This window comes from Aquarana catesbeiana, linkage group LG13 (genome assembly GCF_042186555.1).
Source record: "Aquarana catesbeiana isolate 2022-GZ linkage group LG13, ASM4218655v1, whole genome shotgun sequence".
Lineage (NCBI taxonomy): Eukaryota > Metazoa > Chordata > Amphibia > Anura > Ranidae > Aquarana > Aquarana catesbeiana.
In genome coordinates, this window is record NC_133336.1 from 84789320 (window position 1) to 84805795 (window position 16476).

Sequence of the window (16476 nt, forward strand, 5' to 3'; positions counted from 1 at the left end):
TGGGATACCTCTGAGGCGTAAATTATTCCGCCTGCTCCGGTTCTCGCCATCATCAAGTCGCAGGTGGACATCTACGAGATGGCGGCGAAAGGCCCTGTGTTCAGATTCTAGGGATGTGATGCGGGTTTCAGTGTCTGCATGGGAAGATTCAATAACAGTCACCCGCTCCTCTACTGTGTCGACTTGTTGCTTTAGGTCATGTAGTTCCCTAGTGAGGGCATTAACTATTGAAGTGGCCATTGCATTTAGGTCCTGTTTAGAGGGTAGGCCCGACATTATATCCCTCAGTGAGCCCTCCACCATGCCGCCTCGATCCCCTGTGCCATCCGACGGTAATGGAGTGTCTGCAAACGGGATGGCAGGGGACTGTATGGGTGAGGGAGCCCTGTGTGATAATGGGGGAAAGTCCTCCTCTGCCGAGGATACGGCTGTCTGTGTGCCCCTCTTACTTGTGGTTGCAGCACTCACTGTGGAGACTCGTGGCGGCGCCATCTTGCTCCATCCGGCCGGCGAGGAGATTTGCTGTTGCCGTAGAAAGTAATGGGAAATTTCAGGTCCCTCCGTTCCTCAGTGGCCGGTGGGTGTTTGCGGCTCCCTGGCATGTGAAGCTGGCTTGACTGCTCGGTTCTACGGGTGATCCTCAGCCCGTTCCAGTGCAGAGCTCCCGGCGGTGCGTCCTCACACTTCCATAGCTAAACCACGCCCCCTGTTCCAGATACTTGACCGTGGTGGACACACTCTGATTTAGGCGAGCAACCGACTGATCTACTAACAGCAGATCGTCTAGATATGCCATCACTGTTATACCCTGGGTCCTTAGCCTTGCCAGGAGCGGAGCTAGCACCTTTGTGAATACCCGAGGGGCAGTAGCCAACCTAAGGGTAGGGCCACAAATTGGAAATGGTGATTCTCTACCGTGAACCATAGGAACTTTTGGTGAGCGGGAAAAATAGGTATGCATCTCTGATGTCCACAGACACCAAAAATTCTTCCCCCCTTAGGATGGAGACTACTGACCAGATTGACTCCATCTGGAAAGAACATATGTTTAGGAACTGGTTTAGGTCCTTGAGGTCCAGTATGGGTCTGACATCCCCATTCGGTTTTGGCACCGTGAAGAGATTTGAATAAAATCCCATACCCTGATCCCTTGTGGGAATCTCTATGATTACCCTCTGAGACACCAAACGGTCTAGTGCCAGAAACAAAGACCTCTTCTTTTTGTCAGGTCTTTGGCACGTTTGATCGTAGAAAACGGTATGGTGGAAACTCCCGAAACTCCAGTTTGTAACCTAGAGAAATTATGGAGATGACATATTTTGTCCTGGATCTCTTCCTGCCAAGTCCCTGAAAACTGCAGAAGCCTTCCCCCCACCCGTCTGAGCGGGGACGCTCCTTCAAAGGGAGGCCTTGGGACTCTGCTTTGTAGGTTTTTATCCCCAGGGCTTCTTTGGCCCCTGGGTCTGACCTTGAGATCTACTTCTAGAGGCTGATGACTGAGGCCGTCGCGACTGCCTGGAGGCTGTTGTCCCTGCACCTGGAGAGGATGAACGTTTAAAAGGACGTTTACGCTTCTTTTTCACTGGTAAAAGGGTACTTTTACCACTTAAAATTTTTTGGGTGTATTTGTCCAAATCCTCACCGAACAGCCTTTCCCCATGAAAGGGGAATCCAGTCAACATCCTTTTGCATGGTGACTCGGCTGAGCAGTGTTTTAGCCACAGACTCTATTCATCCGACTCTGATGAATAGAGTCCTTAACCGCAAAACATAAGGCCCTGGGCAGATCAGCCATGTCCTGGGCCTGTTGAGCAGGCACATATTTTATTACCTGCTTCATTTGGTCCTTTAAGGACTGACAGATGCCAATTGCTGCCACCGCAGGCTGAGCTACCACCCCGGCCATAGCAAATGAGGTTTGTAGCAAAGATTACAGTTTTTTATCCACTGGATCTCTAAATACTTGGACATTGTCCACTGGATAAGTTAGGCTTTTATTTACACAAGAAATAGCCACATCAACTGCTGGCACCTTCCATTTCTTGGCGAAATTCTATTCCATGGGATAAAGTAAGGAAAACTTTTTAGGAGGAAGAAAATGCTTATCTGGGTGTTCCCAATCAGCATAAAAGCTGTTCCAAGAAAGGGTGGAGAGGAAAAGCATGTAAAGCCTGAAGGGGCTTTAAAGACCCCAAAGAGAGAACTGAAGCTTCGGCTGCCTCAGCAGAGGGTAACTTATAGGCTGAACAAACCACCTCTGAAAGGGATTGGACCTGCAATCTCTGAGATTGCGAGGCTGAGACGGGCTCTTCTGAGATTGTCTCTTCTGAAGAGGAGTCATCAAACTGTCCCTCTTCTCGGTCCTCCGATGGTGATTCAACATCGTCTTTCCATTGTCTCTCTATCTGGGAGTCCAGGGAGGGAGAAGGGGACCTGACACACTTTTTTCTCCCAGTCTGGGAAGATTTAGCGATTAAAGAGGCTAACCTCTCTTCTAAGCCCACCAAAGCCGATGCAAGAACATCCTCAGTTACGTCTGCAGGGGCTGAGATGCTAGGAGAGGCAGCAAAATACCTGATAGCATCAGTGGCTCATCCTGGCCGGCTACATCGGGTCTTTCCAGAGAGGAAGATACTGCGGGTGCATGCAAAGGATCCTCAGACCCAGAAGGTGATGCCTTTGTGCCCCTTTTGCTGCAACTGAGCCCCCTCTGCGGGAATGCATAGTCCTAAGCACAAAATGCAGAGGTATTAACCCAAGCGCATCAACTGCTGAGTCCTAGTCCAGCAATATATATGCTGCTAACACTTGCTCAGCCTGATGCTTTAAATAAATGTGCCCCCTTAGGAAGTGCCTGATCCCACCACCATACATGTCCCTGACGCTCCTGTGTACCACCGACTTCTCAGCCCAATAGAGTGAGGCTTTTAAAAAATCAGCCCGCTCTGCGCTTGCGCCGTTAGGAATGTGCATGCCGAACCCACGTGCACATTGGCTTGCGCCCTGGCCCTGCCCCCTTTTTCATGTACCTATCGTATCTTATTAAAACTACGAGCGTGCGCTTGCCCACGAGGCAGCCAGCGGGGGGGGGGGGGGAGGGGGACAGGAGGAGAAGTTCCGTCTTGGGGGATCGCTGGTAGATGGGCGATTCCACCCCCAAATACTCTTGATGGCTAGAGAGTGAGGAGAAGCAGCCAAACTCGTCTGGAGCTGCTGCCACACTGAGCACTATTACACTGTGAGGCAAGGTAAATATATCCGGTATGTGTTTTAGAGTTTTACGCCCTCTAGTGGCGAACATAAGGCACGACACCATTTACTTACAAATAAAGAAATCCATAGGTTTTCCTTAGGATTGTCTTCACTTACGTTATCCCCGCCGCAGGATACTGCTGAAGACCCAATCTTCACCCATCACGGTGGACCAAGTCATGACAGACCTTCAGGGACTGGGACCCCACTTACGGGGTCCTCTTTTCTGGACCCGTATAGCACTCTGCCAGCAAACTTTTAGGTATTCGGAAGAAAAACCAGGGTCCAGCTCTCCAGGGAGAAGCATTACAGGCATAACCTCGTTTCTTCCCCACGAGGCCCGGGTACCATTCGTTGACCTCTTCAAGGCACCTTGAATGGATCCAGTTGCATAGCTCCTTGACCCAGTAAGGATCCTGTAGCAGAGCTTTCTTTAGAACTTCTTTACCCATGACCAACACCTTAGACACTGGCGAAAAAACTGAGGTACTCCCTGTAATTGGAGTGGTTATATAGGGAGGGGGACTTCCTGCCTTGGGTGTGCCAGTGTCCATCACCTGAAGGTGGCCTATAACCCATGTAGTAATTATTATGGCTCTGTGTCCCGTGATGTACGATTAAGAAAAGCATTTTGCTTGCACATGATTGGATGATAGAAATCAGCAGAGCTTCCCCTCTTTTCAGAGTTTCCCCTCAGATCTAGAGCAACTGCACAGTATATTTGCCTTTTAGTAAATCAACCTCTGTGTGTGTATATATATATATATATATATATATATATATATATGTGTGTGTGTGTGTGTGTGTGTGTGTGTGTGTGTGTGTGTGTGTGTATATATATATATATATATATATATATATATATAAAACTAAGTTGAAAAAAGACACAAGTCCATCTAGTTCAACCAAAAAATAAACAAAGAAAACCTCCATGTACAGTTAGGTCCCGTATATATTTGGACACTGGCACAATTTAATTTTTTATTCAAGTATTTACCAAAACATATTCAAGCTATAGTTATATAATGGAAATGGTCTGAACTTGCACACTCTTGGGTTTAATTTGAGGGCATGTACATCCAAATCGGAGGAAGGGTTTAGGAATTACAGCTCTTAAGAATAGCCATCCCCCTTTTTTCAAGGGACCAAAAGTAATTGGACAATTGAATCAAAAGCTGTTTCATGGCCAGGTGTGGACTACTTCATTATTTCCTCATCAATTAAGCAGGTAAAAGGTCTGGAGTTGATTCTGAGTGTGGTATTTGCATTTGGAATCTCTTGCTGTGAACCTACATCATCCATTCATCATGTGTTTAAAGGTGCTGTCCATGCAAGTAAAACAGGCCATTGTAAGGCTTCAAAAACAAATCCATCAGAGAGATAGCAGCAACATTAGGAGTGGCCCAATCAACAGTTTGGTACATTCTGAGGAAAGAAGAACGCTCTGGTGAGCTCAGCAACATAAAAAGGCCTGGACATCCAGGGATGATCGCAGGATCCTCTCTATGGTAAAGAAAAACCCATTCACAACATCCAGACAAGTGAAGGACACTCTCCAGGAGGTGGGTGTATTGTCAAAATCTACAATCAAGAGAAGATTTCACAAGAGCAAATATAGAGGGTTCACCACAAGGTGCAAACCATTCATAAGCCTGAAGAATAGAAAAGCCAGATTAGACTTACACATCTAAAAAAGCCAGACCAGTTCTGGAAAAGTATTCTTTGGACGGATGAAACTATGATTAATCTGTACCAGAAAGACAGGAAGAAAAAAGTGTGGAGGAGGCTTGGAAACAGCTCATGATCCAAAGTACACAATGTCATCTGTAAAACATGATGGAGGCAGTGTGATGGCATGGGCATGCATGGCTTCCAGTGGCACTGGGTCATTGGTGTTTATGATGTGATAGAAGACTGCCAAGTGAATTCTGCAGTGTTTAGAGATATATTGTCAGACCAGATTCAGCCAAATGCAGCAAAATTGATTGAACGGCGCTTCATAGTACAGATGGATGATGATCCAAAACACAGTTCAAATTCATTTGGATTGATTCGTTTTAATTTTATTCTGGTGGCATACAGAGCCAAAAGTATGAGAAGTGTGCCTGTGTCCAAATATATGTGGACTCTGGCTTCTTTCCTCACACATGCACATCATGTCTCAGAGCATGTCTCTATGCAATGTCACCAGACATATTTGGAATTTTTTCACCCCTACCTATTGTGTTTGGAGGGTGCTCCTGGGGTGTGTTGGTGCGCTCGCTTCTTCCTCGGGTTCATTCCCCCAGCTCCTGGGCCAGACTTGCCTCACAGACCCTGACTTGCAACACTGCTTATTTGGAACAATTTATACATATGCTATGCGTTTTCTCCTGATGAGTGGCACCTGGCCACGAAACACGTCGAGCCTATCAATGTCATCATGTTCCCAACACATAGCTTGACCTCAGCTGTGATTCATTTGTATCTTATAACCCATTTGTATCCATTATTCAATAAGCATTTGGCTTTTTACATTAATTACTTCCATGGGATACTATGCGATTTCAGATGCGTACATGTGTATATACATATATATGAATCCTTCTTTTCTGTATGCCATTGCCTTGTATATAGATAAAAAATACTCATGTTCAGCCATGTATCATATGTGTATGAGGTATGCTTTGTTCATATGTCAATTAAAATGTTTATAATTTCTCCTACCACGTGTCTTGTGCCTCACTGAAAGTCCCAAAAACCCTTTTCTTATTTATGATTTAGGGATGGAGATGCATGGTATCATGCACATCATTTAAAGTCCCAACACCTTCCTTTGTTTTTAATATATGTGGACCTGAGAGCCCATTCACACAGGGGCAAAACGACTTCCAGCACGACTTTGGGAGGCAACTTGGACACGACTTGAGTATGAATCACAGCACGACTTGGGGCAACTTACAACACAACTTGAAGTCGCCTCCAGGACAGGGAACTTTACAAGTGGCCAATCAGAGCTTATCAGCTGTGTGTGAGAAGGAGGGGGCTGGCTGTTTAGTGGAGGAAATTACTTTCTGTTTCTTTTCTGCTTCCTATAAAGTTGCCTCAGTATGAATAGTGATCAGACTTGGAGGCAACTTCCATTGAAATCAATGGGTACAAGTTGCCTTCAAGTCGGATTGAAGTAGTACAGGAATCTTTTCTGAAGTCGGAGCGACTGCAGTAGTGTGCATTAAGACAGATCCATTCACTTACATTGATTTTTTCGTGTAGCGCGACTTGAGGCGACTAGGGGCGACTTGAAGTCGGATCCAAAGTTGCCCCTGTGTGAATGGGTTGTAACTGTATACCTCTCCTACCCCCACAAAAAATACTGTACCAATATTCGGTCCAGTGGGGGAAAATAATTCCTTCTGGTCCACAATGAGGGAATCGGATATTTTCTGGATCAACTACCCTGTTGATATTAACTCTAAATATTAATATCTAGTTATGTTTTGGGCATTTAGGAATGCATAAAGCTCTTTTTTCTAATGATCTATTGAGCTGGCCAGAACCAGTTCTTGAGGGAGTCTATTCCACAATTTCACAGCTCTTCCTCCTGATGTAGAGTGTCCCCTTGTCCCCTGTAATGACTTGAAAGTGAGTAACATCTACACCACATTCACTATATGGACAACCTATGTATTATACAGGTTGATTATACCCTCCCTTAATCACTTGACCTCTGGAAAATTTGCCTTCCTTCATGACCAGGTTATTTTTTGCGATAAGGCAAAAGTTATGTCCTTTTTTCCAACAAATAGAGCTTTCTTTTGGTGGCATTTGATTACCTCTGTGTTTTTTATTTTTTGCGATATAAACAAATAAAGAGCGACAATTTTGGAAAAAAACATTTTTTACTTTCTGCTATAAAACCCAACAAAAAATTGAAAAATAATCAAATTTCTTCATCAATTTAGGCCAATATGTATTATATGGTTTGGGCAAAAGTTATAGCATCTACAAACTATGGGATATTTTTTTTTTTACTACTAATGGTGGCAATCAGCGGCTTATAGTGGGACTGCGATATTGCAGCAGACATTCTGACACTGACACTTTTTGGGGACCAGTGACATTAATATAGTGACCAGTGCTAAACATATGCACTGTATTAATGACACTGGCTGGGAAGGGGTTAACATCAGGGGCAATCAAAGGGTTACCTGTGTGCCTAGCCAGTGTTTTATTAAACTGTGGGAGGTGATTTTACTAAAGGAAGACATGGATCCTAGTCCCTGCTTTACAAAGACATAGGATCCATAACTTCCCATCTGTCAGAACGGCAATCTGCCTTGTTTACATAAGCAGACTGCAGTTCTGTATCTCTGGCTGATGATATATGTATATTATATATATTACAGTAAAACGATAAAATACAAAACATAACCATTACAATGATTCAGTGCCAAACCGGTACAAAGTGATACTGATAAATTCAAAATTTCATGATAAATCAGATATATGCCAAAAGGGATAATGTGCACTCCTTCCGTGAAACTTTCACCATCCCCTTTTGGCACTCTCTAACCAAAGGTCTTAATGCGTCCACTTTAAATTCTAAGGTAAGGCTTAAAGTGGTTTCTGACTTTAGTCAGAAAATTTAGTCCTGCTAGATCACTTCATGCTGGCCCCTTTTGTAGGTATAGCTATGTAAAACATTAGACCCCTTTCACACTGAAAGTGTTTTTCAGGCATTTTAGCGCTAAAAATTGCATCCGTAAATCGCATGAAAAACTCCTTCCATGCCATCCCAAGTGTGAAAGCCTGAGTTCTTTCACTCTGGGGTGGTGGTGCACTTGCAGGACGTTACAAAAAGTCCTCAAGCAGCATCTTTGGGGTGGTATAAACTGCCCCGCCCATTGGAATGCATGGACAGCGCTTCTGAAGCGCCGCTACACAGGCGGTTTTAACCCTCTCTTCAGTTAAATCTGCCCCGCTAGCGGCCTAAAAGTGCCAATTAAAATATCAGTAAAGCGCAGGTAAAACTAGCTGCGATTTACCGCTAACGCCGCCGCAGCTGAGTGTTAAAGGGGTCTAAAAAAAGGGAGCCTGTGCTGTTTAAAATCCAGTAATACACTGTCTCACCCTGCTCTGCATATGCTGGTTGCTCTCCGTTTTTGGCATTGTGCCAAAAATTAGAGCTGCTAGAGGCTGATCTGCTGACAGATTTACTGCTCTTCAGGGGCTCTGGGCTTCAGCAAAATGGCAGTATCCAGCAACAAGAAACAGGAACAATGCTGGAGGCAATTTTTTAGCACACACTAATTTTGGTAGTATAATTAATAATGTGGAATGTATGTCCCTTACTAAAAAACATTTTTATCAAGTTGTTATGGGTAAAGTTCCACTTTAAGCATTCCTTAATGGATCCAATCAATCAGGCATATAGCAGACCGAGAAGCTCAGAAAGGAAATGGATAGTGCTCGCTGTAGAAAAAACGTATTATATCAGAAAAATGGAGATAATACATTCACATGAAGACAGAGCAATTCTGTCCATCTAAAGTGCACAGCATTAGGGAAGAAGGGGCGCTGCCTGCATCTCACTCTGCAAAGCTACTGGTTAGTCCCAGATCTCTTCCAGCCTGCGCAACACAGTGTACCTTTCTGTCACAGCGATCGCTAGACTTTGCCCAACATGTTTTGTCACTGTTGACGTTATCAGGGCCCGAGTGATGTTAACCCTGATGAAACATGCAAAATAAACTGGCAGGGGTTTTAGCTTTTCCCTAATAAAAGGAAAAAAATAGTTATGACTTTACATATACAGTATATCATGTGAGAGGCTAAAGGGGCTCTACAACATCAATAGCTGTTAATTCCATGCCTTTAGTATGGCCATGCATAGCCAAGCCATGGTCCCCACATGTTTCACGCCACCCTGGAGCCAAATCATGGGGTTCCCCCATGATCCTCATGATTAAGCTCCGTGGGTTCAGTGAAACGCATTGGGGGCGTGGCTTGGCTGGAGCCCATTCTGAGGCTGTTATTTCCTATATTCACAGGGTCTTGCAGTAATGTGCAGCACATAGGACCTTTTTGTTTCTTATATCATTGGAGCGGGGATGAGCGCTGTCCTTGCCAGCAACTCACAGTAGTGTACTACAGGAGAGGGACCTGGCTGGAGCCTTGAGCAGCACCCCCTGTGTGTTTGGTCAAATTGATAGAGCCCTTTAAAAATATGGTATCTTTTCCAGTTGATGTATAGGATCCTCTAATGCATAGCCCTATATATTTATGCTAGACACAATTAAGCAAAGAAAATTTGAGATCAGAGTGCCTTTAAATCACAGAGTAGTCATAGCTGTTGTTTTGTCCTTCCCTGAATCAAAAATAATGCTGCACTGCTTTCGAGATCCAAGTCTACCTTTCGTCAAGCTGATGGATTGTGTATTTGCATTTCATTTCCTGACTAGTCATCAGTGCTTTGGAACACTGCAAAGGACACAGCGGCAATGAAAGAAAAGTCTTGCAAGTAGCAACTACAATTCCCATGGTGCACATAGCTCTTGTATGCACGCTGCTACTTGGTGATTGTAAAGGTGAAAGTAAATGTAGAGAAAATACTTACATAATAACAACTGGGTAAAAAGCATTTATTTGGAAGCTGAATGCAAAAGGATAATTTTGAATTATAGGTCTTAACAACAAATACAAAGATTAGCAATTGTAAAGTCAGGGCAGAGTGGCTGACATGTAATAGAAGCAATGCTGTACTCTTAGTCAAAGAGACAGGAGAAATTTGCTTCTTAGTAACAGATACTGTACACTCTACTGCTCACAAAAGTTCTAGCTTATGATCATTGAATAACAGGCAGAAGTGCTTGACCCCATGTAAAGCCTAAAGATACCATTCAAGGGCAAAGTTCCTACACTTTAATACTGTTCTCACCTTAGGAACATTTTAAGACAGGTCACGTTTACCACTTGAACTCTGGAAGATTCTACCCCCTTAATGACCAGGCTATTTTTGCAGTTTGGCACTGTGCTACTTTAAGTGGCGATTTGCATGGTCATGCAATGCTGTACGCAAACAAAATGTATATTTATTTTTTTCACACAAGTAGAGCTTTCTTTTGGTGGTATTTGATCACCACAGTTTTTTTTACTTTTTGCGATATAAATAAAAACCAAAAATTTTGGAAAAAAAAAACAATATCTCTTTTATGTTCTGCTTTAAAAATTATCCAATAGAAAAAAAATCGAATTTCTTCATTAATTTTGGCCAAAATGTATTCTGCTACATGTCTTTGGTAAAAAATGTATATTGATTGGTTTGTGTGAAAGTTAGAACGTCTACAAACTATGGTATAGATAGTGGAATTTTTATTTATGTATTTGTTTTATACTACTAATGGTGGCAATCAGGTGTTTTACTAAGCAATGTGTCAGTTTTTACTCCCTGCTTTGCAAAAATGGCACATCGCTGCTGCACGAATAGAGCCCTGTGTTGTTTACCAACACAGGGCTCTCTTCTGCCTCATTGGCTGAGCCGATCAGTGAGTACCAGCCATAAATCATTGGCTGGGACCTGTTGATCGACTTGCGCTGCAGCGAATGGTAGGAGAGTCTTCCCGGCCTGGGTGCGCATGCGTGTGCAGACATGGAAGAAAGCTGCTATGTACAGGTACATTACTGTGCCTGTATGAGCTGACCTGCCACGGTAAATGAATTGCGGTGGGTCGGCATACGGTTAATAACCAGGTTTACCATAAGTCTTCATTCATGTTATAACTACATTGATTAATATAAGAGCAGGTTATCAGGTAGAGGTTGGTATCAGCAGGGCAGTCAATATACCTTTAAACGTTGTTTATGAAACAAATAAAGCAGAGATCCCCTTTGTTGAGGGAATGCAAGAGCCCATGTCCTATCCGATCCTCCCAATCTGTGCATGCCCCCTTAGCTCTAATACGCTTTTATTTGAATAGAAGCTACAGAACAGAGCCTTGTCCAACAGGTGGAAGACAACATTTTTGATATCCTTAGTTGTCCTTCAAATATTCAAATAACAACCCCAGAATACACACCCCCCTTCTATACCAAATTCTACCAGGGACGTGCGGTGAGGTCAGTGGCTGGTGAAGCACTGGCTAGTATCAGAGCCAGATACACACAAGTTACATACGTTAGAGCAAGACAAATAATTCTAGCACTAAACCTCCTCTGTAGCTCTAAACATGTAACTTGTAAAAAATTTTACAGCATCACCTATGGACATTTTTAAGTATTCCATTCCACAAGTGTGTGCAATTTTAAAGCGTGACATGTTGGGTATCTATTTACTTGGCGTAACATCATATTTTACATTATACAAAAAAATTGGGCTAACTTTAGTGTTTTGTTTTTTTTTTTTTAATTCATGAAACGATCTTTTTCCCAAAAAAAAAAGAACGCGTTTGAAAAATTGCTGCGCAAATACCATGTAACATAAAAAAGTTGCCTTGACCACCATTTTATTCCCTAGGGTGTCTGCTAAAAAAAATATATATATATATATATATATATATATATATATATATATATATATAATGTTTGGGGACTCTGAGTAATTATGTAGCAAAAAAATTATGATTTTTACATGTAGGAGAGACGTGTCAGAATTGGCCTGGGTGGCAAGGGGTTAATTACAGTAAGTAAGTAATATACAGATAATTATTCTATATTGTTTTTAGGGTAATTTGCTATATTTTCAAAAACTGTACTCAAGCAGGTGGCTTAATTGAACCTCCGCTTTTTGGAACCCTCCCCCCCTCCGGTGTCACATTTGACACCTTTCAGGGGGGAGGGGGGTGCAGATACCTGTCTTAGACAGGTATTTGCACCCACTTCCGGCACCCACTACACCTGTAGTGGTTAGTACTCTCGCCTAGCAGTAAAAAGGGTCACTGGTTCGAATCCCAACCACGACACTACCTGCCTGAAGTTTGCATGTTCTCCCTGTGCCTGCGTGGGTTTCCTCCGGGTACTCCGGTTTCCTCCCACACTCCAAAGACATGCTGGTAGGTTAATTGACTTCTGTCCAAAATTGGCCTTGGTATATGGGTGTGAGTTGGGGACCTTGAATTGTGAGCTCCTTGAGGGTAGGGACCGATGTGAGTGTGTGATGTATGTGTGGAGTGCTGTGTAAATTGACGGCGCTATATGGTTACTTTAAATAAATAATAATAATAGATGAGCATCTTAATGAGACACAATGTTCGGGGATAGGGACAATTGTAAACACTCACCCTCACTCAGGTTGAACTGGATGGGCTGGTGTCTTTATTCAACCTTACCAACTATGTAATTATCTCAATTAGGTGATTATCTTTAAAGTGACACTAAATAATATACTTTATTCTACAAATGAAATACATGCATACCCACTACTGAATGGTTTTGTAACTTTTTTCCTGCCTCCTTGTAATGTCCTCCGTGACCTCTTAAACCTTTCCTTTTCCCCCTCACTTCCCTAACTTTAGAGTGAGCAGTGTATACTAGTTGGGGTCATGTGCACTGCTCTATGCACACTACAAATCCCATAGTTCACAGTCCCTTGTCTATCTTGGGAGCAAGCGAGAGATGATGGCTACATTTCTACGTACAGTGGGACCATGGAGGACTAAACTAGCCACCCTTTAACAGGAAGTTGAATCGTAGCCGAAAAAAAAATTTGAGGAGGCTGAGAGCAATAGAAGGTATTTTTGAGTTAATAATTCATACTTTAACCACTTGACCTCCAGAAGATTTACCCCCCTTCATGACCAGGTCATTTTTTGTAATACGTCACTGCATTAGTTTAACTGACAATTGCACGGTTGTACGACGCTGTACCCAAATAAAATTTTTGTGTCCTTTTTTCCCCCCCAAAAATAGAGCTTTTTTATTTTTTTATTTTGGAACACTATAAAAAAAAGACGATTTTGAAAAAAAAATCCCATATTTTTTACTTTCTGCTATAAAACCCATCCAATTAAAAAAAATTTGAATATATCAATTTAGGCCAATATGTATTCTGCTACATATTTTTGGTAAAAAAAAAAAAAAATCCTGATAAGTGCATATTGATTGGTTTGCGCAAAAGTTATAGCATCCACAAACGATGGGATATTTGTATTTAGTTATTTATTTTTTACTAGTAATGGGGGCGATCAGTGACTTATGGCAAGACTGCGATATTATGGCCGACAGACGGACACTAACTGACACTTTTTGGGGACCATTGACACTAATATAGTGATCAGTGCTAGAAAATATGCCCTGTCACTGTACTAATGACACTGGTTGGGAGGGGGTTAAACAGAGGCGATCAAAGGGTTAACTGTGTGTCTAGCTAGTGTGTTAGTGTATTGTAGGAGGTGCTTGTACTAGGGGAAGGCATGGATCCATGTCCCTGCTTTGCAGGGACACAGAATCCATGCCTTCCCTACTGACAGAATGGCGATCTACCTATGTGCCGGTTCTTCGGCGGGTGCCAGTGGACATAGAGTCCATGGTACCTTCAGATCAGCTCCCGCTGTGTATAATCACAGCAAGAGAGTGTCACTGGTGGCGTGCATGCTCGCCTCACACCTGGAAGTGTTGGATCATGTACTAGGTACGTGATCTGACGCAGCTTTGCCGCTGTATAAGTAAGTTATACTTCATGATGCTACTGGCAGTACTGAGAGTATAGTCGGAATATCATTTTGAGGTAACTCCAATTTATCGTTCCTTTGTATCCTAGATCATTGGTACGGACAAAAAAATGCTTTTTTTTTTTTTTATATATATTTTTATTTAAAATGTGTAATTTACAAGCCTCAAACAGAAACAGAAAAGGGTAGATTTTGATTTTTTTTAAACAATCATGTCAATCTGTCTATAATTCTCTGTTGTGTAAGTCTTCTTAGTTTCTCAAACCAAGGAGTGGCAGTTGAAAGTTGCAGGTAATTTGAGGACACCAGAATGTTCTGTTCTGCAGCAAAAGAAAATATGCCTTTTTAATTTCCCAATTGAAACTAAAACTGATAATATTTTACATAATTTAGTGTCCATTTTCATGTACAGTTTCCATAGAACAGTAGGACTAGAAGCATATAAATACCGGTAATTGCAGCCTTGTCCACCCCAGTAATAGACAGGCAATCGTGCAGGCAGGAGCTGCAATTTGACTTTTAAAATGTTTAGCATGCAAAGGCAGTGGAAGTAAAACACCATTTGTGTTAATCTGGAGTCATATCTTCAGGATCATAGTTCCAGGCTCTGAGACAGCAGGCATACCTGTTTCTGCAGATCACTCTCGTATTCCTATCACACAAATGTACTCATTGGAGACACCATTTGTCTAAGCCATCATCACTCTTTCTATCAGCCGTGCTAAGACTAATGAAGATGATTTGTTCCTGGGCTGAGGACATGTAAAACAGATTGTAAGGAATGTACAGTTTGTCACCTAAGGTGCACGACAAAGTAAGACATTTATGCGTGTTTATAAAGGTGCTTTTGCAGGTTTTTGGCACAGTAGATTGGTTTTATTTTTTTGTGTATGTGAGGGTGTTGGATGTGGAGAATACCAATGTGGTTTTAACGCTTCTTGTAATATTTTCCATCTAACCTATAAAAAGGGGATTTTATAGATTTGAGTGAGAACATTTGTTCCTGGGGTCCACTAATATACTGATACAAAGGGATTCATCACCACAATCCCCTAAACAATAACAGCACTTCTATCCTTCTCTTCTAGGGTATTGGAGTCCAGCCCCATTATATTTTATGATTCTGCTTGGTTTTCATGACTAAATAGCATTGCTGGAATGTGGCCTTATTTTAGTTTTGGATAGAGCATTGAAGAATGAGAACCCCTGTCAAACTTGTGCTATAATTGTTACCAAAGAAAAAGTATAAGCTATTGCGCTGACTTGAACCTAACCTTTATTAAACAGGGCACATGAGAGGGCCAGGAGAGTGTTAGGGAACACCAGGTAAAGTGGATGCAGCTCCTCTGAGATTAAGTCTTGAGATTCTAATGCACATGTAAAAAAACAAACACGAGTGTGCCTCCATCTAGGTGTAGCGATTTATTATAAAAAAGTATAAAAGACAATAAAAATGAACTCACTAGATAAAAGTGGATCAAGGCTTGTCATAGACCCATATAGACCTTCATAGGATCACCGTGAGGCTCCAGAGCTCTGCATCCTTTGGAGGTCTATATCGGTCAATGACCAGCCTTGATCCACCTTTAGCTAGAGAGTGCATTTTTATTGTCTTTTATACTTTTTTAAAAATAATTTGCTACACCTAGATGGAGGTGCCCTCTTGTGTGTGTTTTTTATTTGTACTATATTTGTGCTGGTGATGATTTTCACAGAGACAGAAAGTAAGGGGAACATCTAAAATTCTAGATTTGTCAGCAGAATATGTGGTTGAGGGTAAATCTTCCAAAGGGAAAGCTGGTCCAGGTATCTGTCTAAAAGGGTAATGGATTTCCCCTCACTTCTATATGTAACTTCCTGTTGTTCTCTGGAACAGAGAGTAAAGTAAATCTACCTAATAAGTCGCTTGCATCCAAAAAAAAAAAGCAGGGGAGATGAACTTTTTCCCTTGGAATATAGAAATAAAATAACAGGTTTTGGCTATATATACACTTTAAACCTCAATTATATGTATTCATGTTGCCATGGCAGCACTGCAAAGTGTTGGAATAGGTCAACGTGACTGGCAATGATGTTTTAAGAGGTTATTGAAAAGAGAAGAAGCTGACAACTAGTTATAGACAGATATATTAATGTTAGAAACAAAGTGAATAGTTTCAGATTTTATATCTATATATACATACTGTATATGCGGCTCCATATTTGCTGCCAACAGAGAATTAGAACACAAGTATAGTCCCAACTGAATCTGTCTAATCCTCTGATATAGCCATGGTAAACATACAAAGAAAATGACTAGTTTCCTACTTTAAAAGGATTGCATCGTCTTTCGAAATTTTCAGCTTTTTTTTGTTTTGTTTTTTTGTTTTTTTATTTGCTATATATGGAACCGATCAGCTTGATGTAAATAATCTCATTAATCTCTATTCATGTTTTAAACACAGAAAGTAACATTTATCAATCTTGTCACATTGGAAATGAGTGCTAACCAGGAGCAGTGAAAATGCATTGTGAGACACATGTATAATTCCTTCTTTGACTGCTTCTGAGTTGCACTGCGACTGAATGAAACCTAACCTTG

General features: G+C 41.9%; 1 protein-coding gene across 1 annotated transcript in view; it reads left to right on the forward strand.

Moving 5' to 3' along the window:
* COX16 (cytochrome c oxidase assembly factor COX16) overlaps window positions 1–16476 on the forward strand; it is a 207567-nt gene that overhangs the window by 156248 nt on the left and 34843 nt on the right. The window lies entirely within an intron of this gene.